The following is a 20,517-nucleotide window of genomic DNA, read 5'->3' on the forward strand; positions in this document are numbered from 1 at the left end:
CTTACTACTTAATTTTGGGCCGGTGTGGAGATCTCTTGGGAAGTCATTGGGAGAAGATCTGACTCGTATTTAAAAGATCTTCTTCTAAACAACACCACGAGATATTACGCTGCCGTCCCCGACTAATTGCAGCTCTTAAAGCTTTCAAGCTAGGGAGATAGTGGCCAGCTTGCATCAAACAAGAACCTCCCACTAGCTTCCCTGGTCTTCAGGCTTAACGTCTCCTGATAGTCCCACTCGTATCTGGTTCCGGGTCACGATTAGGTCTTGGCATTTTGCCTTCTTATGAGGCGTGATACGTACGTCAGAAAACCTCTCCACAGAGTGTTCCGCTAAAGGTGGGTACTACACTTGTGGAGACTAAAAACAGAAGAGAAAGCTAGTTTAAGATATGAAGCCTCTGACTCCAAGTGCTATAGGAAATAATAAGCAAAAAGAGTGGTGAAAAACCTTAGAACTTACAAAAAGGTAAGCTTTATCCAACATAACGATAGGAAGTAATTCCAACAAGCCTTTTTTCTTCACAAGATAAGATTGAGTTTCTTTGAGCCTCTGCAGATGTCTTGTAAAGATGGAAATGGCTGCGGTAAGAGCTTGGACTTACTCCGAAAGGAATTGTCAGCACGAATACCTTCAAGTTGGTTCAACTCACATAGCAAACAATTACCTTTTACACTGCAATAAATTTCTCTTTAAAATCATTCCTCAATAATATACCCTACAATAATTGAATGTTTTGATGTACATAAAGTTATTGATGATTACTTAAATAGTAACCATTTTTATTCAAACATCGTTTTTAATTTAAAATTAAGATCAATAAGTTCACGGCCTTTACAGCTAGCCGACTAGTTAAAAGGTGCAGGTTAATAAATTACTGTTGTGATTTAGAAATGAACAAGTTAGTTGAGAGAATGATTGCTTATTTAACTGAAGAACATTCTCAAATACACGAATTTATGCTCAAATATCTTCTTTTTTTTAATCAAAATTTATTTAATTTAGTTTAAAGATATTCCGTTATTAATCAAACTCTCTATCTTAGAAGCATTTTTGTAGTCACTTATTTGCCCATCATATAAAACATTTACTTTCATTGGAAACTCAATAGAAGGAATTAGAAGGGAACAAATACACCGTATTTCCAATTTTCGAGCAACAAGTTGAGTAACCAGTGTTGGATATCCTGATGAGATTAAAACAGAATATAATCCAAGAACTACGTGGTAACCCTTTATGTGCTATTATTTTTAATATTCGGCATATAATAAGAAGTTCTCTCTTTCCTCGGAAGCTCAAGTTGAAGTTTAAGGGGAGAATAAAAGTAAAACTTGACTAATGCGAACGAAAAAAGTTTTAACTATAAAGTACATATATGGCAATATGATGCAACACACCTTTACCTTGAGGAGAGCACATAATAATGAATGCTGACGACACACTGTTACATTTAGAGTGTTCCATTATTAGGTTCCTGTATTGTGTACATGAAGTAATTCTTATTGTAAAATATTTACAATAATTAAAATGATCGCGCAATTACTACAATTCTTGTTGTACGTTTAACAATTTAAAAAAAAACTAGCAAATCAAAAATTAATATAAAAATCTCCATATTTAAACTAACAGTTTTAATAGTTTAATTAGAGAAATAGTTAATAAAGTGAAAGGAGTTACCGGGAAGTGAGGAAATGACCGTGGGAATGACACTGAAATTGATTCGCTACGTCTTTCTTCATGTACTACCTTCTTCTTGGAATAAAGTTGGTGCAAGCTGAACGAATTTCTTTTTATAGCTATCTAATTTTTTTGTACGTGCTTGCAAATAATTTTAACATTATTATTATTATATTCAGGAAACGTAGTTTTAAAAATAAATAGTTCACCAGCAATATAATCTGCAAATACATGCAATTATTAATAAAACGACAATACCTTGCGAAGTTCCAGATGTAAATAAAAAATGGGTAACCTGTACAAGCTCGTTTCGATGAGTACAAAAATTTTTATTTTTATTCACACAAAAATACAGTGACCACATTTTCATTGAGACAAAGCGGGACAAGTGGATGAAATGAGAACTACAATTTAGTTATACATATTTTATTGTATACACTCATGTACTTGTACAAAAATGTATTTATTATCAATTACTAGTAACTATAAAAATATTTGTAAAAAATAATTTGAACATCATGATTTTTAATCAAATTAAATTTTTTATTTAAACAAAATTATGATTTTCTTTCGTCATATTTTTGATCCGAGTGAATACTTCGCAATAGATTCGGATCATTTATTAAAATGTCGTGAAATATTTCACATGAATTGGTCAAATTATATTTTACACTTAATATAGATTTTAAAGTTTTAATGTTCAACAACGTTTTTTCAGTTGTCCATATTTTATTGATACTAGAAAAAACACGTTCTGTTGCTGCATTTGTTCCTGGAATGGAGAGCGCGAAGTCTACAATTTTCAAAATATTTTGATTAGGAATATTATTCTATTTAAAATGAAGGAATAACTCCGTCCATTTTTTTGTCTGTTTCCATATTTGCGGACAATCAACATTTAATTTTTTCATATGTAACATATCTTTTTGCCAATGACACCTCATCAAAAAGATCATTTTCGCAAATATTATTTTTTGGAAAATGGTTACTAATATATTCAAAAGATTTTTCCACATATTCCCATAAAATCTCCTTTTTTAATTTCACCCAATTAGACGATTCCAATGTACGAGACGTAACGACAATGATCGAACACCACCGAGTAAATCTAACTGGGTACATTGCCTAATTTAGTTTACCTCTGCATGCATTTTATGTGTTTTTTTAATTGTATTTTTTATTTCTTAATATTCACCATAATACTTAATAAATAATAGGTAATATATTTTTACAGTACATTTAAAATAAGAAATTTTCTAAAAAGCGGGACATTTTTAAAAATCGGCGGGACGCGGGACAGTCCACCAAAAAGCGGGACTGTCCCGCCAAAATCGGGACGTGTGGTCACTTTACACAAAAAGTTAATTAAAAGGTATAAAATACTATCGATTTAGAAAAGTTTCAATTATCGATTTAATAAAGCAATCAGCTAACTCTAATCATTCGAGAATTGGTGAAATTATTAATTAATTTAACATTCAAGCTGTACTTGTTCTGAGGCAATTTTAATAGATTACTTTAATAGATTATTTTAATAGATAATTGGTGCCTTTATTCATAGCACCTTTACACTCTTGCATTTATCACAGAAACTTTTGACGATGGATGAAAATCTACAATCAAACAGAAATATTAAAAACTTGTATGCAACTTCGAATAGAACCAGAATATTCATTCTGCAACCACAATAAAATAAAAAAAACACTATACCGAACCAATAAGTGCATTCTGCCAACACAATGACAAATGTTATAGAAATAGAAATCTTTTACATTATCTGTTGTTTGTATAGAGGAAAAGAAAGAAGATGAAGTTACCACCGTAAGTAGTCACAACTGCAGGAAGAAAAAAGTAGCTCGTAGGAAATAAGAGGATCCGAATAAAATACAAACGCCCTTGGTTAGCCCCAAGCCAATTGGTCTGCTCTTTTTCGGTCTACCAAGGTCCTAAGTATATATACACGAATAGACGCATAGGCACAAACAGAAACAATCTTTTAGTGAATGACTAATCTTTCAATCCACTTTCTGGAATCTTAGCTACAATGGCGACATCAATCACAATTAATCTTCATCATTCATGTCAAACTGTGTCGCCGTTCTTGCTTTTCCATCAAATTGCAGTTCACTTAAATAATAGAAGCAATAATTCGTTTCACATTATTTATTTAATCTATTAGTTAGCTCGTTAGTGTAATACTCATCTAGGTAAAATATAAATTAACCTAATTTAACTGTCTTCTTCTTAACCATTACTTTTATATGGAATCTTCATGTACATACATGGAGATCGCTCCGAAGGTGCACTCAAGAAAGTGCTTCATGGAAGGGAAACAGCTTTGTACGCTTTTAAACTTTATCTACAAAATTTCAAAACAATTTGAAAATGTAGATCATTTGACTCCATGTAGATTGTAAGCTGCACAAAATACGCTTAAAAAGTTTATTTCTATTAATGTAATTCTTTAAGGGCTTGAGTAATTCCTAGCCCTCATTTCCATTCATAATCTAGCTTTACTAATTATTGTTTAAGATGTTGAACCTGCTGCTCTTCTACTTTAAACCAACTTTCAAAAACCCTTCAAATTAAGTTATCTCTTTCCTTTGAAAAGCTGCTCAGAAGCAGATTGCTTTGTAAAATTAGCCTAGTCAGCATCACTTCTACGATTTTCCACTTCTACCAAGCTCAAGGTGATTTAATTTCACTATTACACAAAATCCATTTTATACAACATCCCAAAGGTGTCCAGGAAAATAGATATCCATATGCAACCTAATATTAACCTCTACGCAATATCTAATAGCAAAGGTTACGTTTTAATTTTATTTAAAAGAAAAAGATTCCTATTTACCAAATGTTCAAACTGTTATGCAATCTGCTGTCACTGCATTCTCTTTGCATCCATAGATCCATAGCTCATTATTAAATTCGCATGAAACCCAATCAGCAGAAGTATATTCTTCTTCTGTCACCATCTCCTTGATTCTCGTGAGGTAGTTGCTTTACTGAATTGAAGAGAAAAGTTAGCTCTATAACTGATATAAATTGCAATGTTCTAGTGATAATAGGTAATGAGATGTAGGTTAAATTTTGAGTGTTCAATGAATTCTTTACCGAATTATAGATAAATGTTAGCTCTATAACTGGCATAAACTGCAAAGTTCTAGTTACAACAGGTAATGAGATATAAAAGAATAAATTTTGGAGTTTTTCAAATTCGATCAAATTTCAAACCTTTGTATCTCTTTTCGTGTTGTTAGCTCTATAGATGATTTAAATTAGAACTTTATGATTTTTATAACTAGAACATTATAATAGGGAATGTTATATAGAAGTTGACTTTTATAGTTTTAAATAAAAGATATGAGTGTTATCAGTCTCGAGTTGAACTCAGTTAAAGAGAGACGTTTGCCCCACGTATGTAAGGCCCCCTTTAAAACTATTAATACTAATTACTCTGTAAATCTTAGCCCAAATGTGATAAGTTTTAGCAGGAAGTTAGGGCTACATGACATTAGTCTTATCCTGCTCTTATACCTACTAAGGGAAACATTGCAATCGTGCGTATTTGATGTTTAATGTCTCTTTGCCCTTTTAGTAAGAAGTACTGCAAACGGAGTTTAATTTTGCTAATCAAGTACATACCTTCCTATTTTATTGAAAACGTTTCCGCAGTTTTTTGAAAATTGTTTTTGTGGATTATTTGGGACCGCAACTATGTATAAAGTATATTTTAAAAGATCCCTTCAGTAGATCAGTAGATCTACTGAAATAAGATTTGCTTATTCCAAATGTTAAAATCTGTAAAGCAGATATGTAACTGCAGAAGAAAAATCTATCCAAGCTAGTACCAAACATTTCATTTATACTTCAATAATATCATTTGAGAAATTATACTGTATTAACTTTTCATTAATATTTTTTAGAATTTATTAGATGTCACAGACCCTTATGCTGGCCATTTCATTCATTACTCAACATTTCATTCAAAATTACTCAAATGATATTTATGAAGTATAAATGAAGTGTTGGGTACTTGCTGATTTGTCTACTTTTTGGCTTTTAATCAACCCTTATACTAAACTTTTTAAACTGTATGTTTTTGTTATAATAAAGTACGAACAATGTTCAATAGTTATAGTATTGTATGGAAATAGAGCATGGAATATAATCCATGTACGCTGCACTTAAATATTGTGGGAAGGTGAAAGGAATGAAGGGTTATAGAACAGACATGAGCACATATGTGGGAGTTATAAGAAGAGGCGTAATGTTGCACGGCAAACTTAATATGTAAACATTACATGGTATTTATTTAATAAAATATCTATTGTTCCTGTATATTTTATGTAGTGAGAAATAGTACTTACATAAAATTCACACCATTAGCACTAGCGCGCTCCTTCTTACTAATAATAACCAGTGTCGATGGAAAGTCAATCTGTAGACTAATTCTCTTAAAGTGCGGTAACTTCAAACCAAATTCTGAAACGTATGGTAAGTTAAGTACTGCATATCTTTCAAAATAAATCCTAATGTTAGACTTAACTGATGACAAATGATTCAAATGACTGGTTAAATAAACTTAAGAACTAAAGCATTATAACTTCAATACTCTATGTCATCGAAATTATCCGGTATTCATTAAAGTAAAGACGCTACGTCAAATAAAATAAAAACGAATAATTGCTAACATTTCAAAAACTAATTTGTCTTTTAAAATTGAAAAATGAGTTGTTTTTTAAAAAGATTTTGCAATGGTGATAAGAAACTTAAAGATCAGTTTATTTATAAGGTTCATACTACTACATACATAAATTCTATATATTACTGAAGAAAAGGAAAATCTTTAAATAGTTTAAAAAAGACAACGGTCTAGATCAGTGGTTCTTAACCGGTGTTCCGCGGAACACTGGTGTTCCGCGAACATGGTCCTAGTGTTCCGCGAAATTTCAATTTTAAATGTATTGAAATTTAGAAACTTAGAAAAGATACGAAAACAAAAAATTGTTACTTTTTTTTTTAATTTGAATTTAATGTTAAGTTCTTGCTAAATACGAATTTCAAATTATTTAATGTTAGTGTTCCGCGAGAAAAATATATACATATAATTGTGTTCCGCGTCTATGAAAAGGTTAAGAACCACTGATATAAAGGGTTCAAATTTTTTGGGTCATGAAATTCTGTAAAATTATGGCCGTTCTATATCTCGCACTGTGAACCACGTATTCGTATGAAATTTTGTTCTCTTGTACACATTGTTTTTCTAAATTATAAACTATACTTATTTTGTGCACAGATCTAAAACGGTAGAAGATACAAAGAGTTGAAAATTTTTTGGGTCATGAAATTCTGTAAAGTTACGGCCGTTCTATATCTCCCACTGTGAACCACGTATTCGTATGAAATTTTGTTCTCTTGTACATTTTGTTTTTCTAAATTATAAACTATACTTATTTTGTGCACAGATCTAAAACGGTAGAAGATACAAAGAGTTGAAAATTTTTTGGGTCATGAAATTCTGTAAAATTACGGCCGTTCTATATCTCGCACTGTAAACCATGTATTGATATGAAATTTTGTTCTCTTGTACATTTTGTTTTTCTAAATTATAAACTATACTTATTTTGTGCACAGATCTAAAACGGTAGAAGATACAAAGAGTTGAAAATTTTTTGGGTCATGAAATTCTGTAAAATTATGGCCGTTCTATATCTCGCACTGTGAACCACGTATTCGTATGAAAGTTTGTTCTCTTGTACATTTTGTTTTTCTAAATTATAAACTATACTTATTTTGTGCACAGATCTAAAACAGTAGAAGATACAAAGGGTTGAAATTTTTTTGGGTCATGAAATTCTGTAAAATTATGGCCATTCTATATCTCCCACTATGAACCACGTATTGATATGGAATTTTTTTCTCTTATACACTTTGTTTTTATCAATTATAAACTATAGTTATTTTGTGCACAGTTCTATAGATGTAGAAGATATAACGGATTGAAAATTTTTTGGGTCATGAAATTCTTTAAAATTGTGGCCGTTCTATATCTCCAACTGTGAACCACGTATTGAAATGGAATTTTGTTCTCTTGTACACTTTGTTTTCTCAAGTATAAACTATAGTTATTTTGTGCACAGATCTATAAATGTAGAAGATATATAGGGTTGAAAATTTTTTGGGTCATGAAATTCTGTAAAATTATGGCCGTTCTATATCTCCCACAGTGAACCACGTATTGATATAAAATTTTGTTCTCTTGTACACTTTGTTTTTCTCAATTATAAACTATAGTTATTTTGTGCTCAGATCTATAAAGTTAGAAGATACAAAGGGTTGAAATTTTTTTTGGTCATGAAATTCTGTAAAATTATGGCCATTCTATATCTCCCACTATGAACCACGTATTGATATGGAATTTTTTTCTCTTATAAACTTTGTTTTTATCAATTATAAACTATAGTTATTTTGTGCACAGTTCTATAGATGTAGAAGACATAAAGGATTGAAAATTTTTTGGGTCATGAAATTCTTTAAAATTGTGGCCGTTCTATATCTCCAACTGTGAACCACGTATTGAAATGGAATTTTGTTCTCTTGTACACTTTGTTTTCTCAAGTATAAACTATAGTTATTTTGTGCACAGATCTATAAATGTAGAAGATATATAGGGTTGAAAATTTTTTGGGTCATGAAATTCTGTAAAATTATGGCCGTTCTATATCTCCCACAGTGAACCACGTATTGATATAAAATTTGGTTCTCTTATACACTTTGTTTTTCTAAATTATAAACTATACTTATTTTGTGCACAGATCTAAAACGGTAGAAGATACAAAGAGTTAAAAAATTTTTTGGGTCATGAAATTCTGTAAAATTACGGCCGTTCTATATCTCCCACTGTGAACGACGTAATGATAAGGAATTTTGTTCTCTTGTACACTTTGTTTTTCTCAATTATAAACTATAGTTATTTTGTGCTCAGATCTATAAAGTTAGAAGATATAAAGGGTTGAAAATTTTTTGGGTCATGAAATTCTGTAAAATTACGGCCGTTCTATATCTCCCACTGTGAACGACGTATTGATATGGAATTTTGTTCTCTTGTACACTTTGTTTTTCTCAATTACAAACTATAATTATTTTGGGCACAGATCTGAAAAGGTAGAAGATATAAAGGGTTGAAAATTTTTTGGGTCATGAAATTCTGTAAAATTATGGCCGTTCTATATCTCCCATTATGAACCATGTATTGATATGGAATTTTGTTCTCTTGTACACTTTGTTTTTCTCAATTATAAACTATAGTTATTTTGTGCTCAGATCTATAAAGTTAGAAGAAACAAAGGGTTGAAATTTTTTTGGGTCATGAAATTCTTTAAAATTGTGGCCGTCCTATATCTCCCACTGTGAACCACGTATTGATATGGAATTTTTTTCTCTTATACACTTTGTTTTTCTCAATTATAAACTATAGTTATTTTGTGCACAGATCTATAAATGTACAAGATATAAAGGGTTGAAAACTTTTTGGGTCATGAAATTCTGTAAAATTATGGCCGTTCTATATCTCCCACTATGAACCATGTATTGATATGGAATTTTTTTCTCTTATACACTTTGTTTTTGTCAATTATAAACTATAGTTATTTTGTGCACAGATCTAAAACGGTAGAAGATACAAAGAGTTGAAAATTTTTTGGGTCATGAAATTCTGTAAAATTATGGCCGTTCTATATCTCGCACTGTGAACCACGTATTCGTATGAAATTTTGTTCTCTTGTACATTTTGTTTTTCTAAATTATAAACTATACTTATTTTGTGCACAGATCTAAAACAGTAGAAGATACAAAGAGTTGAAAATTTTTTGGGTCATGAAATTCGGTAAAATTACGGCCGTTCTATATCTCCCACTATGAACCATGTATTGATATGGAATTTTGTTCTCTTGTATACTTTGTTTTTCTCAATTGTAAACTATAGTTATTTTGTGCTCAGATCTATAAAGTTAGAAGATATAAAGGGTTGAAAATTTTTTAGGTCATGAAATTCTGTAAAATTACGGCCGTTCTATATCTCCCACTGTGAACGACGTATTGATATGGAATTTTGTTCACTTGTACACTTTGTTTTTCTCAATTACAAACTATAATTATTTTGGGCATAGATCTGAAAAGGTAGAAGATATAAAGGGTTGAAAATTTTTTGGGTCATGAAATTCTGTAAAATTTTGGCCGTTCTATATCTCCCACTATGAACCATGTATTAATATGGAATTTTGTTCTCTTGTACACTTTGTTTTTCTCAAGTATAAACTATAGTTATTTTGTGCACAGATCTATAAATGTAGAAGATATATAGGGTTGAAAATTTTTTGGGTCATGAAATTCTGTAAAATTATGGCCGTTCTATATCTCCCACAGTGAACAACGTATTGATATAAAATTTGGTTCTCTTGTACACTTTGTTTTTCTAAATTATAAACTATACTTATTTTGTGCACAGATCTAAAACGGTAGAAGATACAAAGAGTTGAAAATTTTTTGGGTCATGAAATTCTGTAAAATTACGGCCGTTCTATATCTCCCACTGTGAACGACGTAATGATAAGGAATTTTGTTCTCTTGTATACTTTGTTTTTCTCAATTATAAACTATAGTTATTTTGTGCTCAGATCTATAAAGTTAGAAGATATAAAGGGTTGAAAATTTTTTGGGTCATGAAATTCTGTAAAATTACGGCCGTTCTATATCTCCCACTGTGAACGACGTATTGATATGGAATTTTGTTCTCTTGTACACTTTGTTTTTCTCAATTACAAACTATAATTATTTTGGGCACAGATCTGAAAAGGTAGAAGATATAAAGGGTTGAAAATTTTTTGGGTCATGAAATTCTGTAAAATTATGGCCGTTCTATATCTCCCACTATGAACCATGTATTGATATGGAATTTTGTTCTCTTGTACACTTTGTTTTTCTCAATTATAAACTATAGTTATTTTGTGCACAGATCTAAAACGGTAGAAGATACAAAGAGTTGAAAATTTTTTGGGTCATGAAATTCTGTAAAATTACGGCCGTTCTATATCTCCCACTGTGAACCACGTATTGAAATGGAATTTTGTTCTCTTGTACACTTTGTTTTCTCAAGTATAAACTATAGTTATTTTGTGCACAGATCTATAAAGTTAGAAGATATATAGGGTTGAAAATTTTTTGGGTCATGAAATTCTGTAAAATTATGGCCGTTCTATATCTCCCACAGTGAAACACGTATTGATATAAAATTTGGTTCTCTTGTACACTTTGTTTTTCTAAATTATAAACTATACTTATTTTGTGCACAGATCTAAAACGGTAGAAGATACAAAGGGTTGAAATTTTTTTGGGTCATGAAATTCATTAAAATTGTGGCCGTCCTATATCTCCCACTGTGAACCACGTATTGATATGGAATTTTTTTCTCTTATACATTTTGTTTTTCTCAATTATAAACTATAGTTATTTTGTGCACAGATCTTTAAATGTACAAGATATAAAGGGTTGAAAATTTTTTGGGTCATGAAATTCTGTAAAATTATGGCCGTTCTATATCTCCCACTATGAACCATGTATTGATATGGAATTTTTTTCTCTTATACACTTTGTTTTTCTCAATTATAAACTATAGTTATTTTGTGCACAGATCTATAAATGTACAAGATATAAAGGGTTGAAATTTTTTTGGGTCATGAAATTCTGTAAAATTGTGGCCGTTCTATATCTCGCACTGTGAACCACGTATTCGTATGAAATTTTGTTCTCTTGTACACTTTGTTTTTCTAAATTATAAACTATAGTTATTTTGTGAACAGATCTATAAATGTAGAAGATATAAAGGGTTGAAAATTTTTTGGGTCATGAAATTCTTTAAAATTGTGGCCGTTCTATATCTCGCACTGTGAAGCACGTATTCATATGGAATTTTGTTCTCCTGTACACTTTGTTTTTCTCAATTATAAACTATAGTTATTTTGTGCACAGATCTATAAATGTACAAGATATAAAGAGTTGAAATTTTTTTGGGTCATGAAATTCTGTAAAATTATGGCCGTTCTATATCTCGCACTGTGAACCACGTATTCGTATGGAATTTTTTTCCCTTATACACTTTGTTTATCTCAATTATAAACTATAGTTGTCCACAGATTTAAAAAGGTAGAAGATATAAAGGGTTGAAAATGTTTGGGTCATGAAATTCTGTAAAATTATGGCCGTTCTATATCTCGCACTGTGAACCACGTATTCGTATGAAATTTTGTTCTCTTGTACACTTTGTTATTCTCAATTATAAACTATAGTTATGTTGTGCACAGATCTAAAAAGGTAGAAGATATAAAGGGTTGAAAATTTTTTGGGTCATGAAATTCTGTAAAATTATGGCCGTTCTATATCTCGCACTGTGAACCACGTATTCATATGAAATTTTGTTCTCTTGTACACTTTGTTTTTCTCAATTATAAACTATAGTTATGTTGTGCACAGATCTAAAAAGGTAGAAGATATAAAGGGTTGAAAATTTTTTGGGCCATGAAATTCTGTAAAATTATGGCCGTTCTATATATCCCACTGTGAACCATGTATTGATATGTAATTTTGTTCTCTTGTACACTTTGTTCTTCTCAATTATAAACTATAGTTATTTTGTTCTCAGATCTATAAAGGTAGAAGATATAAAGGGTTGGAAATTTTTTGGGTCATGAAATTCTGTAAAATTATGGCCGTTCTATATCTCCCACTATGAACCATGTATTGATATGGAATTTTGTTCTCTTGTACTCTTTGTTTTTCTCAATTATAAACTATAGTTATTTTGTGCTCAGATCTATAAAGTTAGAAGATATAAAGGGTTGAAAATTTTTTGGGTCATGAAATTCTGTAAAATTATGGCCGTTCTATATCTCGCACTGTGAACCACGTATTCGTATGGAATTGTTTTCTCTTATACACTTTGTTTTTCTCAATTATAAACTATAGTTGTGCACAGATTTAAAAAGGTAGAAGATATAAAGGGTTGAAAATGTTTGGGTCATGAAATTCTGTAAAATTATGGCCGTTCTATATCTCGCACTGTGAACCACGTATTCGTATGGAATTTTTTTCTCTTATACACTTTGTTTTTCTCAATTATAAACTATAGTTGTGCACAGATTTAAAAAGGTAGAAGATATAAAGGGTTGAAAATGTTTGGGTCATGAAATTCTGTAAAATTATGGCCGTTCTATATCTCCCACTGTGAAGCACGTATTGATATGGAATTTTGTTCTCTTGTACACTTTGTTATTCTCATCATAAACTATAGTTATTTTGTGCAACAGATCTATAAATGTAGAAGATATAAAGCAGTGGTTTTTAACCGATGTTCCGCGAATATGGTCCAAGTGTTCCGCGAAATTTCAATTTTAAATGTATTGAAATTTAGAAACTTAGGAAAGATACGAAAACAAAAAATTGTTCCTTTTTTTTTTAATTTGAATTTAATTTTAAGTTCTTGCTAAATACCGAATTTCAAATTATTTAATGTTAGTGTTCTGCGTCTATGAAAAGGTTAAGAACCACTGGTCTAGATGATCAAAAAAGTATAACTAAAGTGGGTTTTAAAAAAAAACTCTTAAATGGCGCGAATAAAATACTGAAGTTATACGTATTTATGTAAACATATTCTCACTACTTTTTATTATTTGAAATAAGTTCATAAATATTAAAGTGCATATTGCAAGAAATTTAAAAATTGAAATTAACTGAATAATAAAAATTAAATAAGTTTAATAATATTATAATTCCATCTTCGTCTGATGCTATTTTCCTTTAAAAATTACTCCCCTTGTCTTCTAGACACTAATCGAACTAAATTTGATGTCTGATGTTATTTTTCTGTTAATTATGAGGAATATGAGATCACGGATTTTCAAGGGTGATCCATTCTGAAATTTGGGAAGGGGTTTCACTCAGAATATGGGCCATTCTTCCGTTCAAGAATGTTTAAAGTTTGAATTGGTTTATTTGGAAAGAAGTGACGACTATAAACATTCAAATTAGGTCACTATTAGATCATGTTTCCTTACAGCACTCCTTTTTGAGCTAGATTTTCCCACTAATCTAGAGGCCGTTTAGAATTTAACAGGTTTAAATAATATGATCAAATCTTCTACATTCTTCAAGGTACCATTGTAAGAAAAACAGTAAGGCGATGAAGTTAAGAAGATGTGGAAGATAGAGATAAAGTGTCAGATAATAACCATTTTACAAAATGAAACCTAAAGATCTGCAGATGACTACGAGATCCTAGGTTAACTACTATTAGTTCATTCATATGTTATTTCATTTTGACCCAAACTTCCTTCTGTAATGTTTAAATATTGAGCAAACAACCAAGAAAAGTTAACAATCTTAATCTTTAGCCAGGTTACACGAAAGCAGATTTATTGGCCCGGGAAGGCTCTGCGGGACACTTCGTTGGCCCGAAGCCCTGTTTTGGGGTTCCGAAGTGTGTTAAGAGTGCGACCATTAACTTATGGGTGCAGAGTAGGTCTCAGGAGTGGTGGCTTGCCACCACTGGGCAGAGACAGGCGTAGGAGTTTATTAAAGGCTATTCGCCGAGGCTGACTGCAGAATTAATCCGTCAAGGCCGTAGGGCTATAAGGATGATTGTAGGCCTATTAACTTGCCACTGCAGACTCAGAAAAAACATGCATCGCATGGGCCTGGCAGATGATAGCCTCTGTAGGTTCTGTCAGGAAGAGGAGAAAACGGCACTGCACTTGTTGTGTCAGTGTGAGGGGCTCGTGTGGCTAAGGATGTTACTTCTCGGGGAGGAAAAACCAAGGCCTGTGAGCTCTACTCAAGAGTCACTCTCCAGCATTAAGAGTCTGATTAAGCGGACGTGTCTGGAGGGTGAGCTTTAAAGTGAGGGGAGCCACAATAGATCCAAAGGGGTCGCAGTGTCGTAGGCCTTGAGGCCGCTCTAGTCTAATCTAATAACTGAATGGAGTCATCGTTGTTTAGTTGAGATATACCAGTCTTTCCTTGAACAAAGTTCCAGATAACTAAACCAGAAGAAGTCTTCTCAGTTGGCCAAGTCAATAGTAAGTGCAAAACGGACAAAATAACATTTCTATAAATAATAATAATATCAATTATGGAATGAGTACTATATATAATTGCAAATTTCTAGAGTTATAAAAAAAAAGATAAATAACTAATCGGCGAAGAAGGGTGATGATGATGATGGGTAACATGTGTGCATGTACTCATGGGTTCACCTTGAATCCAAAGTGGAAAAAAAATATAAAAAAGTCCCTTTCAAATATGTCCTTCAACGATAAGCTATTACTTGGATGATATTCCACTTCTTTAGATATATTTATACATATATTATGTCACTGTGAAAAGTACTCTTTTTTTTTTTTTTTTTGGAACTTGTCAAGGATTGTTTTTTGTTAAATTTTTTGAGTGTACAATAGGCAATCTGACTATTATATTGTACAAGTTACAGATTATTTAAACTTATTCCTTTTATAAATTAGTGTTAATAGACACTTTTTTCGATATAAATGAAGGTAAAAGATACTAAATTATTGACCATTCATTCCGTTAATGTTCCTAGAAAATAAGGTTATATTATTCATGTAATACATATAACAAATCTTTATTTCTTCTACAATGAGTTAAGGGTTTAGCACCAAGCATTCTCATTTACTATCCAAAATATCTTTAAACATTCACACCTGTATTTAAAATTGCATCATTTTTGCATCTTGACGTATGTTTTTAACGTTAGAGGATCTCGAAGGCCCTCTTGCCGATCTCTAGGTTTTATTTATTACAATAGATATTATCTTCCACTTATCTCTAACTTCCACATCTTCTCAATTTCATTGCCTAACTCTATATATTTTATATATATTATCCTTTAGCCATTAGTATCAATCATCAGTTCCAGTTCGGTACAACTCTGATATCTAAAATTCTTGATTATTTTCATTCGTTACTTGAGTTTATAAACGGTTGTAAATTACGATTGTTCTTCTTTTCCTCCTGAACATAAACAGTTGGACCGCTCATGAACTTGTAATGCCATTAAGGGAGTGGCACTCAGTGCACAACTACATCCAAGCTTTCTGCCTCTAGAGATCCTTCCTAGCATAATAAATATGTTGGCCTTGTGCCACCAGAAAGTGAACGCAACTATTTATCTTTCCATTGCGATGTTAATCCACATTTTGGATTATAAACAATATTTTCATATTTTTTTTTGAATTTATGGATTAATAAGAGAGGTAATTACTACAAAAAAAAAAAAAAAAAAAATAGGGAGATTCAGATATTATATAGGTGCATGTAGCAAAGTAACTGAATGACCTACAAAATCTCAATGTCATGGTTAATCACTTGTTATTTCATACACCTCACCACCCGCCACCATCATATACTACCATTACTGCACAGCCTCCACAGTGTGCGTGTGTTCGTGTATTTTGTACATTAACTCCTTTCACTTTTTGTAATCACTATTTATACATTTATATTGGCACTATTAGTTTTAAATCAATTTTATTATCATAATTTTTTTTTATTTAGGGCGCGTTTTATCCTGTGGTAACTGGCGCACGGGACCTTTTTCAGCAAAATCGGTAAAAATTCGTAATTTTTAATTGAAGGAATTGAAGATGGTAGGTGTTGGGACCCATTAACTTCGAGTCCCTAAGTTCACTTTAGTTTTAACAGTAGATTGTAAAGCAGTAAATTTGTTGTTTAGGTTCAGTTTCGAACGCTTTTCAAGGGCTGGAGAAGGTGCTCTAATTAGAGGATGCCAAATTGTCTCTCTTTGTCGCAATGGCGTAGGATTACTGGCGAAACCTTATAAAATCTAATCTAACATGTAGCTTTACCTTTTAACGTTAGAGAATACGAGGGTCGTTTGAAAAGTCCGTGCAAAGTCAGAGAGATAGCACCAATGGCGCGTATCGAGGTTATGTTTAGTTAGTAGCATCTCTTGGAAGAACACACACCAAGTTTCAGCCAGATCGGTCTATTTCTTTGTGTTTGGCATTCGTTTGAATCGAGGAAATCGAGTGATTTTCAAAAAATGGACGAAAAAGAATTTCGTGTGTTGATTAAACACTACTTTATGAAAGGGAAAACGCCTCAGGAGACTAAAGAGAAGCTTGATAAACATTATGGTGACTCTGCACCTTCGATTAGAACAGTTTATAAGTGGTTTCAAAATTTTCGGAGTGGCCATATGGGCACAAGTGACGCTGAACGTTCTGGACGCCCTGTTGAGGTTACTACTCCAGAAATCATTGATAAAATCCATGATATGGTGATGGATGACAGAAGAGTGAAGGTGCGTGAGATTGCTAGTGCTGTGAACATCTCGAATGAACGGGTACATAATATTTTGCATCAACATTTGGACATGACAAAGCTATCCGCAAGATGGGTGCCGCGATTGCTCACGCTTGACCAAAAACGAAATCGTGTGAAGTGTTGCAAGGACGGTTTGCAGCTGTTCCAGAAGAATCCGCAGGACTTTAAGCGTCGTTTCGTCACTGAAGATGAAACATGGATACATCACTACACTCCTGAGACCAAAGAACAATCTACACAATGGGTTACCAAGGGGGAATCTGCGCCAAAAAAGGCGAAGACCGTTCCTTCGGCCGGAAAGATTATGGCGGCTGTCTTTTGGGATTCGCAAGGAATAATCCTCATCGACTATCTGGAAAAGGGTAAAACTTTTACAGGTGCATATTATTCATCGTTATTGGACCGTTTGAAAACCGAGCTGCAAGAAAAACGCCCACGATTGGCCCACAAAAAAGTCCTTTTCCATCACGACAACACACCAGCTCACACCTCAGCAGTTGTGGTCGCAAAATTAATGGAAATAGGGTTCCAACTCGTTTCACATCCCCCCTATTCTCCAGACTTGGCTCCCTCGGAGTACTATTTGTTCCCCAATATGAAGAAATGGCTGGCGGGAAAAATATTTTATTCAAACGAGGAGGTGATTGCAGAAACGGATGGCTATTTTTCAGACTTGAACAAATCCTATTATTCGGAAGGGATCAACAAACTAGAGCAGCGTTGGACGAAGTGTATAAGCCTAAAAGGAGACTATGTTGAAAAATAAAAAAAGTTTACCCCAAAAAATTAAGTAGTTTTTATTTTTGCACGGACTTTTCAAACGACCCTGTTGCTTTTGAGAAATCTGACATTACTTACTTCAATTCTTTTTTCAACTTCTAACATTCATATCTTTTTTTTAACTTTATTTGTTTAGTCTTGAATCGGTTCACTTATAATAGGCTTCTTCATTGAATGTCAACAATTTACAGCTTTTCCAAATTAGCAATCCTTAAAAAACACTTCTAATGCGTATTGTCTTGATTTGCAATAACCAGCTGGGCCTTCAACAAAAAAATTAAAATAAAATAAAATAAATAAGAGTTAATTATTTCTCAATTCAATTAAGAATTTAATTAAGAAACTCCTAGAAAAAATGTAAAGTAGTACGTTGAGAAGTAACAAAGAGTATCAATAACTATGGACGTAATTACACGAAATAGAAATATTTCTTATAGTACATCATTCCAAGAAATAGTAAAAACTGTAGCAACTATTCTCACTTGAGTATGTTGTCCTTTTTTAGATAAAATAAAATAAAAAATCAACTACCTCACAATAGTATTCTTTTTTTATTTTTCACAATCTCTTTGGAAAGGTAACAATAATTGAACAGGTATGATGTAATGAACTGGTGGCAGATGTCTTTGAATGCTAAGAAGCTGAGGTATCTCAAGGCAACTTTACGAGGACGATTCGACAATTTAGTTGCACACTAAAGAGAGAGAGATAGAGATAAAAAGAAAGAAAAACGTAAGAGAGAATGAAATAATGAGAGTGAGAATAGATCTCACTAAATGAATCTGACGCAATAAAGTAAATAAAAAGGAAATGAGAACACAAAACTATTGTTAGTTGATTTAGTGAGAATGATTAATAGTAATAACCTTACTATAGCTTGATATCAATTTTAAATTTCATGAAAAAAAAAAAAAGAGTTCAAAAACATTAGTTCCGGTCACAACTACTATTGGAAGTGATTATATAATGAGTTTAGGAGGTTTAATTTGTATTTTAGGCGTGCACCTTATAAACAAAAGTCATTAATAAATTTAATGTCAAATTAGTGGACCTGATTTAAGGAGTGGGAAAGAAAGAAAGAAATACATTTATTAATGTCCTGGGACATTAGTCCCTTAAGGACAACAAAAAGTATATACATAAATTTAATTAAACAAATATTTCTCAGCTGAGTTGCTGCTAAATTAATATATACCTACAATATATACAGAGTAAAAAAAGAAAGAAAAAACTAAAATTTCATTTCCTTTTTAAATCTATACACAAATAAATAAATACAAATTTCAATTGAAAAGAAAAGAATTGGACTACTGCTTACAGTTTAAATAACAATATAATAATTATACAGGGTGTTTCAGGGTTAAGTGTACTAACTGAAAATATGAATTTAGGACCACATTACAAGAAAAAAGTTTCCTCTGAAGGTATGCCCGTTAACGCTTTGTTCACGTCTAAAGATTTCCATTTTATGAATTATTGTTAGGTAGGTTATAATAAAAAAAATTAATAGTGTCTTCCAACTACTTTATTAATAGAAAATAATGACAATTAACAGTAAATAAATAAATAATAAAGAAAATGAGGAATCGGTATCTTTCTTCCTCAGCAGCAATAGCCGAACGGCACTGGATTGCTGTTATTGATTCAATTACTCTTCTTCTTAAAGAATGAAGATCATTGACCAACATTTCATAGAATTTTCCTTTAATGGCACCCCAAGCAAAAACAATCCACTGGTGTCAGATCTGGAGAGCAAGCAGGCTCTTGAGAAAGAGTTATTATTTAGAAAGTCCACAGTGCAAATTCCAAATGTTATTATTCCGTAAAATATTAATATTGGTATGTGCAGTTAGAGACACAAGGTGATTTTAGCAGTTATATAATCAATTTATCATTCGTTCTAAAAAATTGGCCGTTTAGGACCGGTGGCTTAGCCTGCTTGCTCTCCAGATCTGTCACCAGTGGATTGTTTTTGCTTGGGGTGCCATTAAAGGAAAATTCTGTGAAATGTTGGTCAATGATCTTCATTCTTTAAGAAGAATAGTAATTGAATCAATAACAGCAAACCAATGCCGTTCGGCTATTGCTGCTGAGGAAGAAAGATACCGATTCCTCATTTTCTTTAATATTTATTTATTTACTTTTAATTGTCATTATTTTCTATTAATAAAGTAGTTGGAAGACACTATTAATTTTTTTTTATTATAACTTACCTAATAATAATTCATAAAATGGAAACATTTAGCCAGTTCAGCCGGTAGTAATAAGGAGTAATATATTCATCTCGCCTGACATCAAAAATAAAACGTGCAAAAGGCGAAAGATTTATTCGTTTTGAAGAGAGACCAGAGGACCACTGTTCATTACATTTCCACCTTACTATTTAGAATAAAACTTTCCTTAACTAGAGAAAGAAATTAATAGGTTACTCACAAATTAGGCTTTCTAAACAGGTACCAAATTTTGGAGGAACCCTACTTAACTGATACTGTCCTTTCACTGAATTTCCCAACCTCTCTTAAAAGGAAGTTGACCAGATTTTTATTTTTACAGAAAATTCATGTTTTTTTTAAAAAAAAAAAAAAAAAAAAAATTCGGAAGTGCGACAAAGAGATTTTTACAAAAAGGTCTGTACGATTGTGG

This window comes from Rhodnius prolixus, unplaced genomic scaffold (assembly GCF_049639745.1).
Source record: "Rhodnius prolixus isolate KJV_2025 unplaced genomic scaffold, Rpr scaffold_5, whole genome shotgun sequence".
Lineage (NCBI taxonomy): Eukaryota > Metazoa > Arthropoda > Insecta > Hemiptera > Reduviidae > Rhodnius > Rhodnius prolixus.